Consider the following 18123-nt stretch of genomic DNA (forward strand, 5'->3'; position numbering starts at 1 on the left):
AACTTGTGATAGAAATATGATGAAATTGGTTAAAATGAATATAATTTTTTAAATTATTTTTTTGCTCTAATATTTTCACTATCAAATATCACTCAATAATCACGTAATCAAACTATTTTTAATTAGCTAGTGCATTAAAAAATAATTTTATATAAAATTATGTAAAGGTTATGATTTTCAGAGTTTAGCGTGCAGAATATTTGACATGATACTAATTATTTTATGATAGTTGTAAAAATTAAAATAATTTAGGCAAACATAATGACATCAGCTTTATTATGTTTGCATGATTCAACTCAATTTATTCCACCATAAAACTTCCATTATCCCACCGTGGCAACTTAAAAGCAATTCTTAAAAAAATTATTGTATTAAAATCATCTAACATATGCTTTATAACATTTGGAATAACGACTAGTCAGTCGTATTGCGAAAAAAAAGTAGATATCAAAAAAACTATATTGAATTTTGATTTTATTATACATAAGTTTTTACTATACACAAATCTTCCTGCATGGATACGCATATGTAATATACGTGAAAATTTTGAAATATACGTGAAAATTTTATGTTGTTATATTATGAAATAAACACATTTCATATGGAAAATTTTGTATTATGAAAATCTACAAATATGATTTTTTATATTACTATAAATTTAAACTAGCGAAAAGAGTTAAAATCGATAAAGAAAAGTGATTTCCTATTATATTATGCATATTATTCTTAATATTATTTCACATTTTGGATACGAAAATAAAAAAAATGTGTCCAAAATAAATTGGTCTTCTACTTGAGTGAATTGAATTCAATGATAAACTGTTCTTATCAAGGCAATTGATTGAACGTCGCCGATTTCTCTTCAAACTTATCCCTTTAAAGAAAATTTTGGAAATAACGGGAAGTCCAAGAGCCTCATGGTATGTTTTTAAATTCAGAAATTTCAAGCATACGGAAACGGAGGAATTCTTAACGGATTATCAGTGGGAGGGTGGAAGTGTGTCGTGAAAATATCTTCTCAACATTTTAATTTGTTGTGAGAAGCTTCAAAATGATTGTATTCATTTTTGAGAAGCGAAGTATACAGGTGGGTGGTATCTGAATTGTCAGTGGCAAGAGACCAATCACAACATGTACGACAGAATATACAAATCTTAATCAAAATTATTACGTCATATGATGTTTTACGAACATTTATTTATTCTTTGGACGTTTTCGTTTCTCTTTGGAAAAGTTTTTAAAACTTTGGTTGTTTCATTTCAGGAATAGAAAGTTTGATGAATTTTCTCTGTAACAGCCTGTATACATAACCAACTTAACTTAAATAAACATAATATATAAACACAAAAATATGATAAATGTTATAATTATAATAATATAAAATTCATACATAAAACAGATAGAAACAAACACATATCATATTCATCATAGAATTCTAACATTATTATAGATGTTCTAAGTCGTCACTTAGTCTATATGTACACAATATTAGAGCAGTAGTTAGTCCACAAAATGAGTCGTGAATCTGATTTCGACGTATTTCATTTTGCTGGGATTTCTTCTAAAACACATTTCTTGAATTGAAAACCAGACGTTATTTATCAATTCTTCAATTTGTTTTCTTTACTGTTGGTATACCTAAACGGCGATCAGATTAAATTTACGAATCTAAAAAAATCAACCGTTAAATCGTTATATTTCGAGATAACCCTTGAGAGAAGTAAGATAGCCAATACGGTAGTTGTCTGATTTCGAATTTTCCATATTACGAATACGAATTTAGAACTAATCTTGATACCATGGCAAAATTTGATAATGAAATTAAAATTGATTAAAAAACTAAGAGGTTATGAGCATTCAAAGATTGATACCCATCTCCTTTCAGCAAAAACAAAGTTTTATATATATTTTTACGGATCTCTAGGGTGATATTGGGCAATGACATCACTAACCTATATCTTCCTCCTTTTTTAATTTGGAATTTTAAACGTTATTATTTTGCGTATTTCTAAAGATTTCCAAAAACCAACTTCACTTTTCTGTCCGTGCAGTGAGAATTCTTCATCAGAAGTGCTAAAATAAAAATTAGTCAACATTCCCATTGATATTATTCTCGATCAACGTCCCCATCAATTTTTTGATCTAAAAACTGGTCTATACACAACACAATATAATAATATCATAGATTTTCACTCGTCTAGCTAGAGTATAGTCTAGTATAGTCTAGACTGTAATTTATCCAACAATATAATTCATTTTCATTATAGTATTATCAAATATTATATTATAATATTACATTATATTTATATGTATAATGTGTATATATATTTATAGTTATAATATTATTATACATTATGTTTAAATTTTATGAGGATTATCACAAAACAAATAACAATATTATTAAATTAGGTAAATGCCTAATTTTATTTTGTAGTATAAAGCAATTCTATTCATATAATTTAATTATAATCTTGAAGGCTAGATTTGTATAATTCTTTAATGTAGAAATTAAACTCGCTGAATAGTTTTGATTAAAAGTTTGAATTTATTTGATTTATAGGGTCAAATAAAATTTTTATTAATACAAAAATTTAAGAGACTGTTATTTATGTCCTGCCCAATCGCAATACGGTAGTTGCCTGATGTCCGGTTTGTCACATTGCATAAAGTAAAACTAAATTAGCACAAACATTTTTGTCTATGTTCTCCAAAACTATACAAGATAGGCAAATGAGGTAATTAAAAATGAGGTAACTTCAATTAGTGGTCTGGCCTTGTAAAAGGTTCTCGAAAAACGAAAAAAAATTCTAGAAAATTCTTTTTAAACTTTTTGAAAACCAAAAAAAGTATATATGAAAAATTATACAAGCGTTGGCATTTAACACTTTCTATACAGGGTATTTCAACAATTAACTCAGTCAATTATGTGTATTCGCTTGTTCCTTATCAAAAATTATTCCAGTATGAAAAATTGTCTTTGCTTGACTTATTGAATAATTCCGAAAAAACTATGTCTACATTTTTTATTCTTAAAATAGCATACCTGTTATCCAGTTAATGTTGTGCTACGAAATTTTTTCATATAATTTTTGTAACATGTGAACAAGGCTTTATAATTAACTAAATACCAAAGTTCTATGTATTAATATTATATGTGGGCCTATTTATATAGATGCTAGTTATATTTGTCTATTCGTTCGTTAATAAATATGAATTTAATATGAAATATATTTGTCCAGATTAAATTAATTTTATGATTTAATTTATTAAGTCATTAAAGCAACAACAACTACAAATTAATTGTATCGAATTAATTTATATTCAATATAATAATTAGTTTGATAAAAAATAAAATAAAAACGTATATAATCCGTACTTATCGCATGCAATAATTTATAGCACTGAATTTTATCGATATTTTTATGTCTATAATTAATATCCTAAATTTGTCTCATATATAATATCGATGATGAAAATTAATTTTTACATATTTTTGTTAAGGAGATATGTATCGATTGAATAATACTAGAGATTTCAAAAAAACTTTATAAATACATTTTTTGATTAAAAAAGTTTCCAAAAATCACCAAAAATTCCTAGGTCATCGGGCTTTTTATTATTATTTTATCGTTCAAAGTCGGCTAAAAAAATGATGAATCATATAGGTTATCCTTTTCAATTTAATCTTTCTATATCAAAAAATCTAGAGAGTGTGATAAAAAACTACCTAAATTATTTAGACAATCTTGTAGTTTATAAAAATACCATCAAAATATAAGGTTGCCAATGATTTAAAAACAGAATTTAAATTTAATTAAGAGGTCATCGAAGATCCATCATTTGATGAACAGAGACGATTATCTTTAGAGTATTGATGATTGAAGAGCGATATCTATATTAACAAATTTATAAGTAGCATTTGCACACAATATATTATATATTTTTGTAGTTGCGTGGTATTGTAAAACTAAAAATAACTCATTATTTGACTACAAAGCATGTATGTGGTTTATATGTATTTGCCGTGCAATAAACCAAAACATTTTTACAATACCGAAGTAAATTCTTTAAATTCTTAAATTTTGTCTGATTTCAATGAAAATGTCCGTAAGCTCACTTTTCTATAGAATGAAATAAAATTAGTAGAAGGTAAGAATAACCGTCCCCTTACCAATTGCTAAATTCAAAATATTTTGTCCGTCATTAAGGAAAGATATAGTCCACTGGCTGGGCGGCAAGCATGTTGAACGCTTAGGCCTGGCAGTGTATCACGACTACTGCAGGAGCTGTCACAGTGGTGAAGAGAAGATGAGACAATGTCTCATTTTCTCTGTCACTGCTCAGCTCTTGTCATGAGGAGATGGACTTACTTGAGCCAGCCTTTCTTTGACGACCTCTCCGACCTAAAGTCAGTCGACGTCAAAGCCCTCCTGCTGTTCTTAAACAGCTCCAAATGGTTCATGAGTAGTGGCCGAGGATGGGCCAACCCTTTTACGATATCACAACGGACAGCCACTCTAACCTAAGGAAAGACTTTTGGTCTAAAATTTTCTCTCGTAAGTAAATTTTAAAAAATAAAGGTGAAACGTGTCTCATTAAACAATATGTATAAATTATCTTATATAAAATATTATGCATCTTTTATACATAAAACTATACTTATGGGTAGGTACTTTTGTATTTTAAATAAAATAAATTTCTAGTACAATGCATCATCTGGCTGTTATTACAAACTAACGAATCAAATTTCAAATAGTAATTTATATAACTGAAGTATTTCTAGGTATCTAAAATGAAAGTATGCAAAGATAGAAGTGAAGTTCGATTGTTTTCCTTGTCATTGAAATAACTGAAATAAAATGTACCATCGTTCGCTCATATAACTATTATAACTGTTATGTAACAATCATTGTCATCTTTTCATTTTCTAGTTTCCTGAATATTTATTAAAAATAGATTATAATTCATACTATTTCATTCATGATTATAGACCAGTCTCCAGTTGAAAAAGCGAGCCGGGACACTGATTTGGACGCTATTTATATCAATTGTAAGAATGCCTCCAATAGTTCTTTCTTAAAAAAATAAAGATTCTCGATTATTTTGTTACGCAAATTGAATTGGAAGCCGATTATACTGTCGATAAAAGATGCCAAACTGAAACAAAACTGATAATTGGCTTCAGTACAAGGAGACCGTTATAGTTAAGTACATAAAAGCATGCTCTCATAAAAGTCCACTATTTGTGACAACAGTGTATAATACTAAGACGTTGTATTTATATAGATAGTAATTATACACACACAGCGGGATATTTTAAAATTAATTTTTGTGTTTATCTTTTTTAAAAAGACAGGCAAGAATGGTTTTCTTGGAACAGAAAAAATTTGTCATAAATTAATGCTTCATTACTTTTTTTAAAAAAAGGGAAAGTCGGTTTTCGAGATATATCTTAATATATAAAAATTCCGTGTCAAAATAATCGTTTTCGCTAATCTCTAAAACCACTCAACCAATTTCAATGAAATTTAAAAGATATGCTATTTTTTATCCCGATTAGAGTTTTATAAATTTTCAATAGATGGCAATGAGAGTTATACAATTTCCCTAAAATAACATTATTTTAATTTTGTGTAAGTATTCAAAAGATTCAACAAAATGTACGAACTAACCGACTTAAATCGAAATATTCCGACCCATTTTTGTGGTCAAAGTACTTGTCTAATAGTTTTATATTTCAACGAAATGTATGGACAGTTTAGTAAGCAAGTATAAAGAGACAAAAAAAATTTCTTTAATAACTTTCAATTTTCTTAATCACGCCATTTGTGTTTTGTCAATTTCCATACCAAAAATAAAATAAAAGTTTATATATTTAAATTTAACTTTTAAAATAAAATCAAGTAACTCATTTTAATAAAGAGAATTTATAATAATTAAAGCTGTGTTTCTCTTTTATTAAAGCGTTGCTTTGAAAGTGTAATTCCACCACACAAAGTAATTTATATGGCTAGAAAAACTATTTTATACACAAAGACATAGACAGACAGTTACACAAAACATATACTTGTTCAAGTCTCATTTAATCAGTAGAATGAATCGTTGTTGCGTTCGTTCGTTCATGCTACACCATTCGTTTGTCAAGTTTAATTAGTGAAAGGCATAAAAATCTTAATAATGTTATTTTAGATTTAAAGTTTTATACAACAAGTGAAAGTGAAATTATATATACATACAGGGTGGACAATTTTTAATCTATAGAATAGAATAACACTTTAAATTAGCAAGTTGATTCTTATAAAAAACTAATTATTTTCAATTTTATTGAAAATCGTTAGCTTTCGGAGAAAATGTGACTTAAAAATATGTCATTGCATTTCATCGAAAGAAAATACGCTAGAAAAATTTGTAAGACAAAAAATACCAAGGAAGGTTATTCGTATGTGTTGATTGCTTTTATGCTCAGCTTAATTTTTAAAACCATTTGAAGACCACCTTGAAACTAGAATTGCAGGTCAAATTCATGGATACAGGCGACTGTTCGGTTTTGCTCTTGACAACTTTTGGCTAAAGCACTTTTCTGTTATTAGCGTGTTTCCTTTCGATTTAATGCAATGATGACATATTTTTAAGAAGCATTTCCTGCGAAATAAAACCATTTTAAAAAAATGTTAGTTTTTTTAAGAGAATCAACTTTCTAATTTAAAGTGTTATTCTATCTCTTAAAATGGCCCACCCTGTACTTATACGTGATTATAAGTTTTGTTTAATTAAATAAGGATGATCATATTTATTTTATATTTACTTATATTATTTAAAATAATTATCATTTGAGTTTAGACATAATTTATTCATTTTATTTAAGGATTCTGTAACCAAATATGATTATTTCTTGAAGACTTCTTACTTTTCTATTAATATTAAAACCTATCACATTAATTGAAGTTCGAACGAGTAATAAGTTATTGGCGAAGAGATAGATACTGACAAAAGAATCTAACCACTTAAAAATTGAGTTTAGCCACTGCACGCTTACCTTGTAAACGAGGTACCTACACAAATCCGTCTTTTAAATGTCACGAAATTACAAATTTCTTAGTTCGAATTTTTTTAGGCTAAACCAAATCAATGCTGATTTTAATGAATGTTGATTTAAACGAAACTTTACTTGGAATACGTGTTGTTAAATGGAACTTTAACGTGCACTTAAATTGATTCGCTGGTTATCAGCTACATTTAGCACGATATATTGCTTACCATGGTAATCGCATATTTGACAATACGTGGACTTTAGCCAAGAAACGGCACTCTTCACAACACTCTTTTTCTGCTCAAAATATTGTGTTTTGTCATTATTTTCAAAACATCCTATTTTCATGGGAATAAAGTTTTGTTGTCATCAATTGCAACAAACCAGTAGAGTGGTAAGAAAGGATTTTAAAAAAAAGCTTTCTTGTGATGTGAGCAACTACATAAATCGAACGCATCGTCGAGTTTCGTATAAAGCTAAATGCAATAAATCAATGTTCATCAAACGATATTAAACTTTATAACAATAATATTTCTATACAATTTTCTATCGTATGTTATCATAGCACATCATCTCGATTCATACTTGACCGATCTTTTTAAAAAGCTATTAATAATAGTTCAGTAAATTTTATAATAATTTTATGATATCCTTACCATATGTTTCTCTACCAAAACTTTTATTAAAATCTTTATATATTATTTAAAATATGTTTTCTTATATCTACTATATTATAAAATGTTGATTTTTAAATTATATTTTACTTATTCTTAACAATTTTATATTTTTGTTTAAAGTATGTTAATTTATTCAATTTTTTGTTTTTATGTGTGTGTATTTGTTAAACATTTTAAAATAATATTTTCTTTTCAACATTTTGATTTATATAAAAAAGAATTATTTAACTTTTTTGAAAAGATTTTATTTTGTTGCAATTGAAATTAATAAAAGAGGTGTTTATTTTTAAGATAAACAAGTAAGAAAAAACAATTTACTGAGTTCATTATTGAAATATCCTGTGTAGTTAATGATATGTTTCTCGTTTTAAGAATTTATTTCGAAAAGATCGCTTGTTTAAGCTACCTTCAAATTTTTAAATATCTGTCTTTTATAGTTTTGGAGAAAATGGATGCTATAGTTTTGCCTTAATTACGAAAAATTGTTTCAAACAAAAGGTGTTGATTTTTTTTATAAGGAATACTTTTCAAATTTAAAATTTTGTTCTATCTTTTACGATTTACAAGATGGATTATACGAACCCGAGATTAAATTTACCTATGTTAAAACTTTGGGACAAAAATTAATATACCTTCATATATATTTCATATATACAGGGTATATAAAAATTGAAATAGCATAAATATTTTAGCTTATTTAATCACTTGAAAGAAGAAGAAACGAAAATCGAAGTTATCGTCGCTTTATTAGCTCAAGGTCTTGTACTTCTTAAAATTGAGACGTGTCTATCTCATTAAATTGGAATAATTTTCTATATCAAAATTTTTTCCACGGTTCTTGAAAGTTTCATTTGAAGGAAGAAGAAAAAAGCCTTCGAACAAAAGCTATGATGGCTGGAAAGGTTGGAGTACACAAAATAATAAAGGGGTTTAGTAATTAAATTTGAAGTTTGCATTTCTAGATTGACGCATGTTCTTTGATTACTATTTTGTAGTGAAATATTCAAAATCGATGGCAAATCGAATTATTCTGATAATACCCAAACAATTGACCAATTTTGGGTAAAATATCTATGGAAATACTTCTGCTAAACTTGTCAGAATAGAATCAAATATGGTCGAAAATTTTTGTGATTTTTTTTTCAAACAGCTGGAAAATCGACAACTTTGATTTGAGACCAGCAAAATAATTTCTGGCTCGACTTATGTAGCTTTGTGGATAGGAATTACTAGTATTTGAACATTCATTATTATGCAATTTATGAACAAAGGACTATAAAAATGGGGTAGAATTTAAATAAAGTTTTCATCTAAACGCTCTACCTGCATAATAAACTTAATAAAAACACATAAAATGAACAAATGTATTAAAACTTTTAGAAAGGTTAGAAGAATATGTCTCTAAAACTAACAAACATTATTAGGTAGAAATATATAGTGGTCTAACATAATATGTCATAGATGAAAGAATGTTTTTTAGAAAGGGTATATAACATTCTAGTTGATTTGAATAACATAAAAACATTATAATAATGTCATTGAACTTTCTATTAACTTCCCCTAAAAACTACAAACATCCGCACATGTGCTTTTCTAGATCAACTTTCTATTTTATTTTATATAGTTTATTATTTATGATCACATGGATAAATTTTTGTAATCAAAAAATAGAGAAAAATGAAGTAAAGCTTATACATCATTAAAAAGTTTTCAAAGTTTTTTTCAACAAAAAATGCAATAATGGTACATTTTAAAGACGCTTTTCCTCCGAAAGCTAACGATTTTCGAAAAAGTTTTTTTAAATAAAAAATGTTAGTTTTGTATGAGGATCTATATAATTTAAAATGTAATTTTATTTCTTACCATTTAGGATCTAAATTGACTACTCAAGTCACCCGGAGAACTAGATACAATTTGATGTCAGAACATGATGTCTTTTCTCCTGCCAAATCTGCACCCTAAGTTGAAGTTATTTTTTGATGACCACTCTGTATTGTTCAGGAAATAAAACTTTTAGGCCGATATAAATCTTTTAGGCTGAAATTAAGTATAAGGGTGAGGCAAAAGTCAGTTTAGTTAGAAAATGTGGTAAATTTACACGCGACATTTTTTCCTAGCGCAGACGTTAAAAAAAAGTCGTTTTGAAGAAAATTCCGTATAGACAAAATTAACGATTAATGTGCGGTTTTAATTCAAACCCAATTGGATCTTATTTCTTGAAAATTTCTAAACAATTTTGGTAATATGACTTTTTTCACCTTACCTTTCTGTTTTCGAGATACGTTTGGCGATTTTCGATGTCAGCGTTTAGCGATCAACTTTGGCGATTATCGAGTGGTTTGAATCAAATAGTTGATTACCAAATCAACTGATTTAATATTTTTGACTATTTAAAACACTTTTTGTGTCTTGACATTTTTTACATACCCTCGATCCAAAAAATTGTATTTTTAAATTCCAAGCTTTTGTTCATTTTTGAACCCCGAACAAAAAAAAGGTGATATAAGTTTGACCGCCTGCTATGTGTGTGTGTGTGTCTGTCTGTCTGTCTGTGACATCGTAACGCATGAACCGATTTTTTATTTTTTTTGTTTCGTTTGAAACGTTATTTAATGGAGAGTGATTTTAGATATGTTTCAAGTGTAAGTTTACGGTTCTGTACCCGATAAAATTTTTGGGGGTTCTTAAAATTTTGGAAATTTCACTTGTTCGGTTCTAGTACCTCGATTGATAATCAAAAATTTAAATAATAATTAACTTTAGTCAAAACTGAAGCACCTTTCTTGTCATTTCAAGACAGTACGAAGAAAACGGAGTAAAACTTTATCCGAAATTAATATTTCTTTGAATAACTAAATAATAATAAAAATAATTTTTGGGAATAAAGTTACAATTTATTAAAGATCCTTTACATTGGTTCAGGATCTACTGAACATTAAACCTCAGCTATATATCATTTGCACGTGAAGAGTATTTTCACCCTTCATTAACTTCAGCATTCAATGTCCATTTAACATCTTAACTATAAAACAAAAGCCAGTCATCATCGTGGCAATGAATTCAAACATTTTAACTAAAGAATAGAACAACAACAATATATATGTAATTCTAAATGTCTTGCAAAATATAAATCTTTCCTTTTGGGTACACTAGAACCACATTTGTGGTTATATTATTATTCCCAGTACACAAATTCTGTGGCTTTTTCCTACAACCGATTATCCAATTCTGATAACAAAAACGAATACGAATTGTTGTTATTATATTTTGAAAGGGATGCATTTAATATATTATTTTATGTGTAGATATAATTTCATTCAGTTTTAGACCGTGAGCCTATAATAAAATGAAATGTAAATTGGGGTTCAATTTTTTTAAATTGATTATCATTTTATTAAAAGTTTGCATTTTTATATAATTTAAAGTGGTAATACCAATTTTTAGCGTAATATTTATGCGCGTAGTAACAAATACTTCTAAAAAACAGCCAAAACAGGCAGAAGCTTGAAAAATTATTTCGCTTATCATATGTTCCAATATGATCCAAGAATCGCCAACTAATGAGAGCTATAGTGGTTTTAAAAAATTCACAAAAAATGATCAAACATTAGTAGGTTTCGAAAAAAAATCCATTCAAATACGATAAAATTTGTCCAAAACATCTAAAACGGTGATTTCTTTAACCTCATAACGTCATAAAAATCCAACAAAATTGATTTTGCTATATCATACGCAAATTTTATCCAATTTGAATCTATTTCATATGTAATTCCACTAATTTTGGGTAATCTTTTTAGATATTTGGTCAAATTTAACGTCTCGTGGTCAAAATATAATTAAACTTGAATTATCTGGATGGTTGACAAGAAAATTTTGCTTCCTTATAGACTCACGCCCTAATATATATATATGTTTTATTTCATTCAGTTTTGTATAACATTATTATTGCTTGGACTGCAATAATTATATACATTTTTTTTTTGTATAGTACTAGAATATTCTAGATAACATCTGTTTTTATTCCATTGTTTGTGAACTTGTTTGGTAAGTTCCATAAATTTCAATATATGGTGGTGTAAGTTATTACAATTTCCCCCGAACAAACTTAGTTTTATTTACATGTATAACAATTAAGGACGTTCCCAAAAAAACACATTTTCTTAGAATTATCTATATTACTCTTAATTTTTCCTTATATTACTCTTAAGGTAGTACCAGCATGAAATCACTTTTCGACAGATTTGGCCGAATTTTTTTTCTCGGGTTTATAATAGCTTTATTTATGAATTCCTAAAATTTCATAATTTTTGACCGTTTAGATCGCGAGATATTTAAAGACAAAGTTCGCGATTTTGAGGGTCATGTCCCATTTAAAGCATGTAAAATGTCCGGTCTCTCCAACTATTTTTTATGATATTATTATATATTGAAGAAAAAGTAGAAAAAAATGTTTATACAATACAATTCTAAAAAAAAAAATTTAGAAATTAATTTTCACTTTCGAGATATTAATTTTGACGTAAATTGATCGAAATTGGGACGTTGGCATAATTATTTCCCATTTTAAACGGTCAAAATTTCTGAAACTTTGGGAATTAATAGTAAGCATTATTAAATTCTTAAATTTAATTTTTCGTTAAATTCTGTCGAAAAAAAAATTGTACCATTGCTTTTACATAGAAACTGCAAATACCATGCTGGAACATCGTTAATTCTTAGATTATCTAAATTACTTTTAATTCTTAGGCATAAATATTTTTAAAATTATAGTATATGTCGAAAAATTTTACTCTTAATTTTTCGAGTTTCTAACAGGATCCACTCTCAAAGCTGAGCCATAACAATACGTGGCCGGGTCAGATAGTTAAATACAAGAAATAATCAAAAATTTTGTTGTCCAATTAATTTATTGATCTCACTTTTTTTTTTGCTGTCGCAATAATTTTACGGAAAATTATTGTCCTTTCAATGCGCACACAAAAATTTCATTGAAACTAAAGTGCCTACAACGCATTCTTTTCAATAAGACGCTGTCACTTTTGTTATTAACAAAAAAAAAAAGAAACGGATGATATTGATATTTTTGTATGAAGAAGGAATTTTCTAACACAAAAGAACAAGAATTATTAGGAGTATCTTTATAACATCGTAACCATTGTTAACACAATATTGTGTCTAGATATATAGACAAGGATACATACTACATAATACCTACATACATATACCTAGAGTATCAGAGAATCACTTACTAAATCTTCTTCTACGATAATATAAAAGTATACGATACAAAACAAATCGTCATCTTTTGTTACAATATCGACATACCATCGAACCGATACGAATAAGTAACCAACCCTCAATTGAAATAAAAAAAGTTCACGAAATATTGAAGGTGGAATTACTTAATGATATAAGATCCTAAAAATGAAAGCTTCTGACCCTCTATTGAATGTCTAATATGCACAGTTCAGTTTAGAAAGCAGCGTTCAAAACTATAAGTGAATGAAACATTGAAACAACAAACCTGTATTTCATTGACTCGGGGGCGAATGAAAATTCATTTCATTCACTGCTAGGCTTTCACCCACGCTTAGATTGCTTCTTTTCTTTTTCGAAATTTTATTATTAAAAAAAAAAACTTTTAACAAAAAGAAAACCGACTTCAAAAGAAAATCTTTTCCGAAACAAATGAATATGCACTAAAAAGTAAAAAAATAATGATAATATAATGTAGTAAAAATTATTGTTTTTGTTTGGAGTCGGTGTCAGCCAAGGAAACAACTCTGACAGAACAGTTTGCTACATTAGCTGCTGAGCTACACTAAATAATTGTTATTTCTATTTTAGTTGAAAGCAGACGCACTTATAGATATTCATTCTTTTGGGTGCTTGCCGTTTAGTGAGTAAATTTTGTCTTTATATCACGAAGATAGTGGAATATATTTCGAGAAACGATAGAGAGATTTCGGATTTCGGTTTCACCTCGGAATCTATCGTAATAAGATGAATACTTGTAAAAACCTTTATCTTGATAGTACAAATGTTTTGTAGAAAGTTAAATATGGTCACGCGGCAGCGTCCTTAGATAATCAAGGGTAAATGTCGCAATTTTTTCAAAATATCTCGTTTGCTTTGCCTTCAATCTAATTTACATTTATTATCAAAGTTGTAGAGGATAAAATTCTCTAAAAATTTCGTCTAATTTGTTTTTTATTAGTTGAACTGTTTTTGAAATTAGGACGTGGAAGATGCTCGATCTTTCACAATAACTGTCAAAATATCGACTTCAGATGAAACTTGTAGATAAGCTTATTCTTTACAACTTTTATAATAAATGTAAATACCAATAATGGCAGAGGCAAAGGATATTCTCAAAAAACTGATTTTTGCGATATTTGACTTTGAATATCTAAGGACGTTGACACCTAACCATATATGACATTAAGACAGCATTTGTACTATAAATATAAAAGTTTGCACAAATATTCAGCTAATTCCGATAGATTCCGCAGTTTACTTTTTTTTTGGCTAAGACGAGCGGATTACTTGAATTCAATACTATTACCGAATTCAAGTTGGCTGTGAATGAAAGAAGATAAGCGAAAATTCATTTGTGTTTTTAAATTTCATTTTGTTTAAGGTAGTACCAGCATGAAATCACTTTTCGACAGATTTGGCCGAATTTTTTTTCTCGGGTTTATAATAGCTTTATTTATGAATTCCTAAAATTTCATAATTTTTGACCGTTTAGATCGCGAGATATTTAAAGACAAAGTTCGCGATTTTGAGGGTCATGTCCCATTTAAAGCATGTAAAATGTCCGGTCTCTCCAACTATTTTTTATGATATTATTATATATTGAAGAAAAAGTAGAAAAAAATGTTTATACAATAAAATTCTAAAAAAAAAATTTAGAAATTAATTTTCACTTTCGAGATATTAATTTTGACGTAAATTGATCGAAATTGGGACGTTGGCATAATTATTTCCCATTTTAAACGGTCAAAATTTCTGAAACTTTGGGAATTAATAGTAAGCATTATTAAATTCTTAAATTTAATTTTTCGTTAAATTCTGTCGAAAAAAAAATTGTACCATTGCTTTAACATAGAAACTGCAAATACCATGCTGGAACATCCTTAAGTGGTAGATCTCACGTTTTGTATACAAAATTATATAATTTTAACCGTTGCCTATCACTCCTTCGAAATATTAAGTAAAAACTCTAGGTACTGTTACTCCACCTATATTATTTTCTGAACCCTTTGTTTGAATTATATACGTAGGTTGTACAAATGTATGTAAGGGTGGCTTTGTTAGCAAGAAGTTACTACTATTACGTTGTTGATCGTTTAATCGTGTTTCCCTTTTATACTCAGTACTGCAGTATTTCCAGTTTTAATACTCATAAATCTGTTTTCATCATTAAAATATCAAACCTCTTATTCAACATTGCCTCTGTCTTCCTGCCTATCTGCTTACTGGCTTGCTATGCCTTTGGTATACCTAAGTACTTGCTTGGCCACCCGTATTATAATAAATTATCTCTTTTTAAAGAACTTTATATTGTATACCTTTTTTCATTTATATAGTTTCAGAGAACCATTTAATGTAGAAAAGCAATCATTGTGTTGAGTTGATTTTGGGTATTGTATTTTGTCGAAGAAGAAAGACCGAAGAAAATTATATTTCAAGAATTGTTGTACTTTATTAATAGTAAATCATATTTTGAGCTTACTCATGTGTAAGCAATGTATAGGCCAGTCTCTAGCTTAAAAAAATGGATCGAGACTCTAATTATATGAATCGCTAGTCTATCGGTTTTCGTGGCAAAAGATTTGGTGTGAGAATAAGTAGCTAAGTCAAATACGAGGATACGGGATTGTCCAAAAAACAACGTGTGCCAATTTTCGACTGTCAACGCTTGCTATGTCCATACCTACTGCTTACGAAACGTCAAAACAACTAAGGTTCAGTTGGGTACACTTGAGTACAATCGGCCAATCGAGTACCATCGTATTTCACCTACTCTCCTATTTTCGTCCCAGATGTTTTGCACGAATGTTCGCTGATGCTTAAGGGATGGCTAGTTGATGATAATTTTTTTGGTTACGAAAATTAAATCCAGATAGCATTTATAATGTCGATTACAGATGAAAAACAAAACCAAAATTGATGAATAGCACCTCTTTTAAGTTCTTGCACCACTTTTAAGCTCTTCTGTGAACCATACCTTGGAGCTACAAAATTTAAATAAATTTTATTATTTTCATTAATTTAAAAAAAGAAAAAGAAAAAAATAAACATGGGATATCCTTTTATAAACACACATTGACACTTTTAACAAGGGTTGAAGGGAAGAAATGAATCACAAAATTAGTTCATTAAATTTTATTCAACAACATAAAATGACCTAATTTTTTATGTTTATGTAGAAGTGGTAAACTGTAAGGTGTGTGTGCGGGTGTTTGTGTAGGTATTTATGTATTTGTGTAGGCATTAATAAGAGTGAAGCCAGCCGTTGTATTTGATTGTCTTTTTAGAACGAATGGAAATATATGGCACTGCGGGCAAGGACGTGCGTAAAGGCTTTTACCGCTATGAAAGATTAACCTTTCTCTCTTAAATCCCTCTCTTTTAGCGGGCTTCAAAATATTTTCATTGTAATTGTAATACTACCAAGGAAAAATGTCCAAAAAGTAAAAATCGATTTTTAGCTAAGGATGTGGTTAGAGTCGTTTTCAAAGTGTAGTTGCTCAAAAGGAAAATATTGATTGCAGTCGGGAATTTGAAAGGTACTCTTTCATTCGTAATAAGCATAGTCAATCACAGGAATAAGTCCATATATTAAAAACTACAAGCCCGATTTTGAAGAAACAAAAAAGTTTTTCTGAATCGGGCCACATTTGGCGATGAAATCGATGAACATGCACAAAAATCGGTTTACAGATGAAAGTTCAGTGGGTGATCAATCAATCATTCTTTGTTTTTCTACCCTTAGAGGCGAAATTTATGTTCAAAATTAATATGGTACTAGCTTCGCAGTATGCATTATCCAATAAAAAGAATTATCGGATTAAGCCTTCTCTGCCTAAAGTTATGCGTATATTATGCTATCAGTTAAAAGTTCACAATCATTTTGCACGACAGTCAACAAAGCAGAATATCCAACTCCCGGCACTTTGTAAAACGCAAACATTAGATTTTTCTTCGGGCAGTTTGATTTTTATTTCTTTATTCCATTTTCATCTTATTGGAATTTTTCCCTTAAATAATATCCATCAATGTTAAGCTGTGAAATAAAAAAAAATCCCAATCACCATGAAAGAAAAATTATCGGCTATTAAAATTTTGTTAGTGTCTTGTTAAATAGGATCTTAATAAAAGCCTCTCAAATTTTCAGCTGGGTTGAAATGACTTATCCTAGACCTACAGTAAAAAACTAGGATGTAAAAAAAAATAAATTATTATGTATATAATACAAAAAAAATTTGTCACTTTCAACAAAAACTGATTTATCAAAATGTTTCACATTATTTAATTATTTATTCCATTTTAATTTATAAACATTTTATTTATGTACATTATATTTGTTTCTCTCTTTCTGTTGTTTAATGGAATGTATTTATGGAAAAAAGATGGACAAAAAAAATTTGTATAATAAATCACATAGAATAAATGGTTCAGTGATTGATAAGGATGTTATTCACTTTGATAATTAATTAATATTTTTTTTTATGTGTATAAATCAATATATTTTATTAGCTGAAACCCACCGTAAAAATATTTCTTTCAATCCTAAAGGGGTGATATTTTTCTTAACTAATTTTCACCGAGTTTTTTCTACCACGAATATCCATGACATAGTTCGTATAGGCCTTCTTTTTCAAAATATGAATTAGTCTTAAATGCTTTTCCCGTTATGTCACTCTCTTCTTGGATCAAAATCTGGTTTCGATTGTAGATGTACATCTGATAGAAAAAAAACTTTTAACAAAAAGAAAACCGACTTTAAAAGTAAAACTTTTCCAAAATATATTAAAATGCACTAAAAAGTAAAAAAATAACGATAATATAATGTAGTTAAATTCGTGTTATTTTTGGAGTCGGTGTCAGCCAAGCTAATGTAGAAAACTGATCTGTCAGAGTTGTTTCCTTGGCTGTCACCGACTCCAAAAATAACAAGAATTTAACTACATTATATTATCGTTATTTTTTTACTTTTTAGTGCATTTTAATATATTTTGGAAAAGTTTTACTTTTGAAGTCGGTTTTTTTTTTCTTAAAAGTTTTTTTATTTTGTGATTTTTGGTGAATCTGAAGTACACTCACTAACTTGTCACTAAAAAAGAATCATCGAAGTGATACTGAGCTATTCGTCCTTGTATCGTGCAAACTTAATGCAAATTTAAGACT

Source organism: Chrysoperla carnea, chromosome 1 (assembly GCF_905475395.1).
Source record: "Chrysoperla carnea chromosome 1, inChrCarn1.1, whole genome shotgun sequence".
In the NCBI taxonomy this organism is placed as follows: domain Eukaryota; kingdom Metazoa; phylum Arthropoda; class Insecta; order Neuroptera; family Chrysopidae; genus Chrysoperla; species Chrysoperla carnea.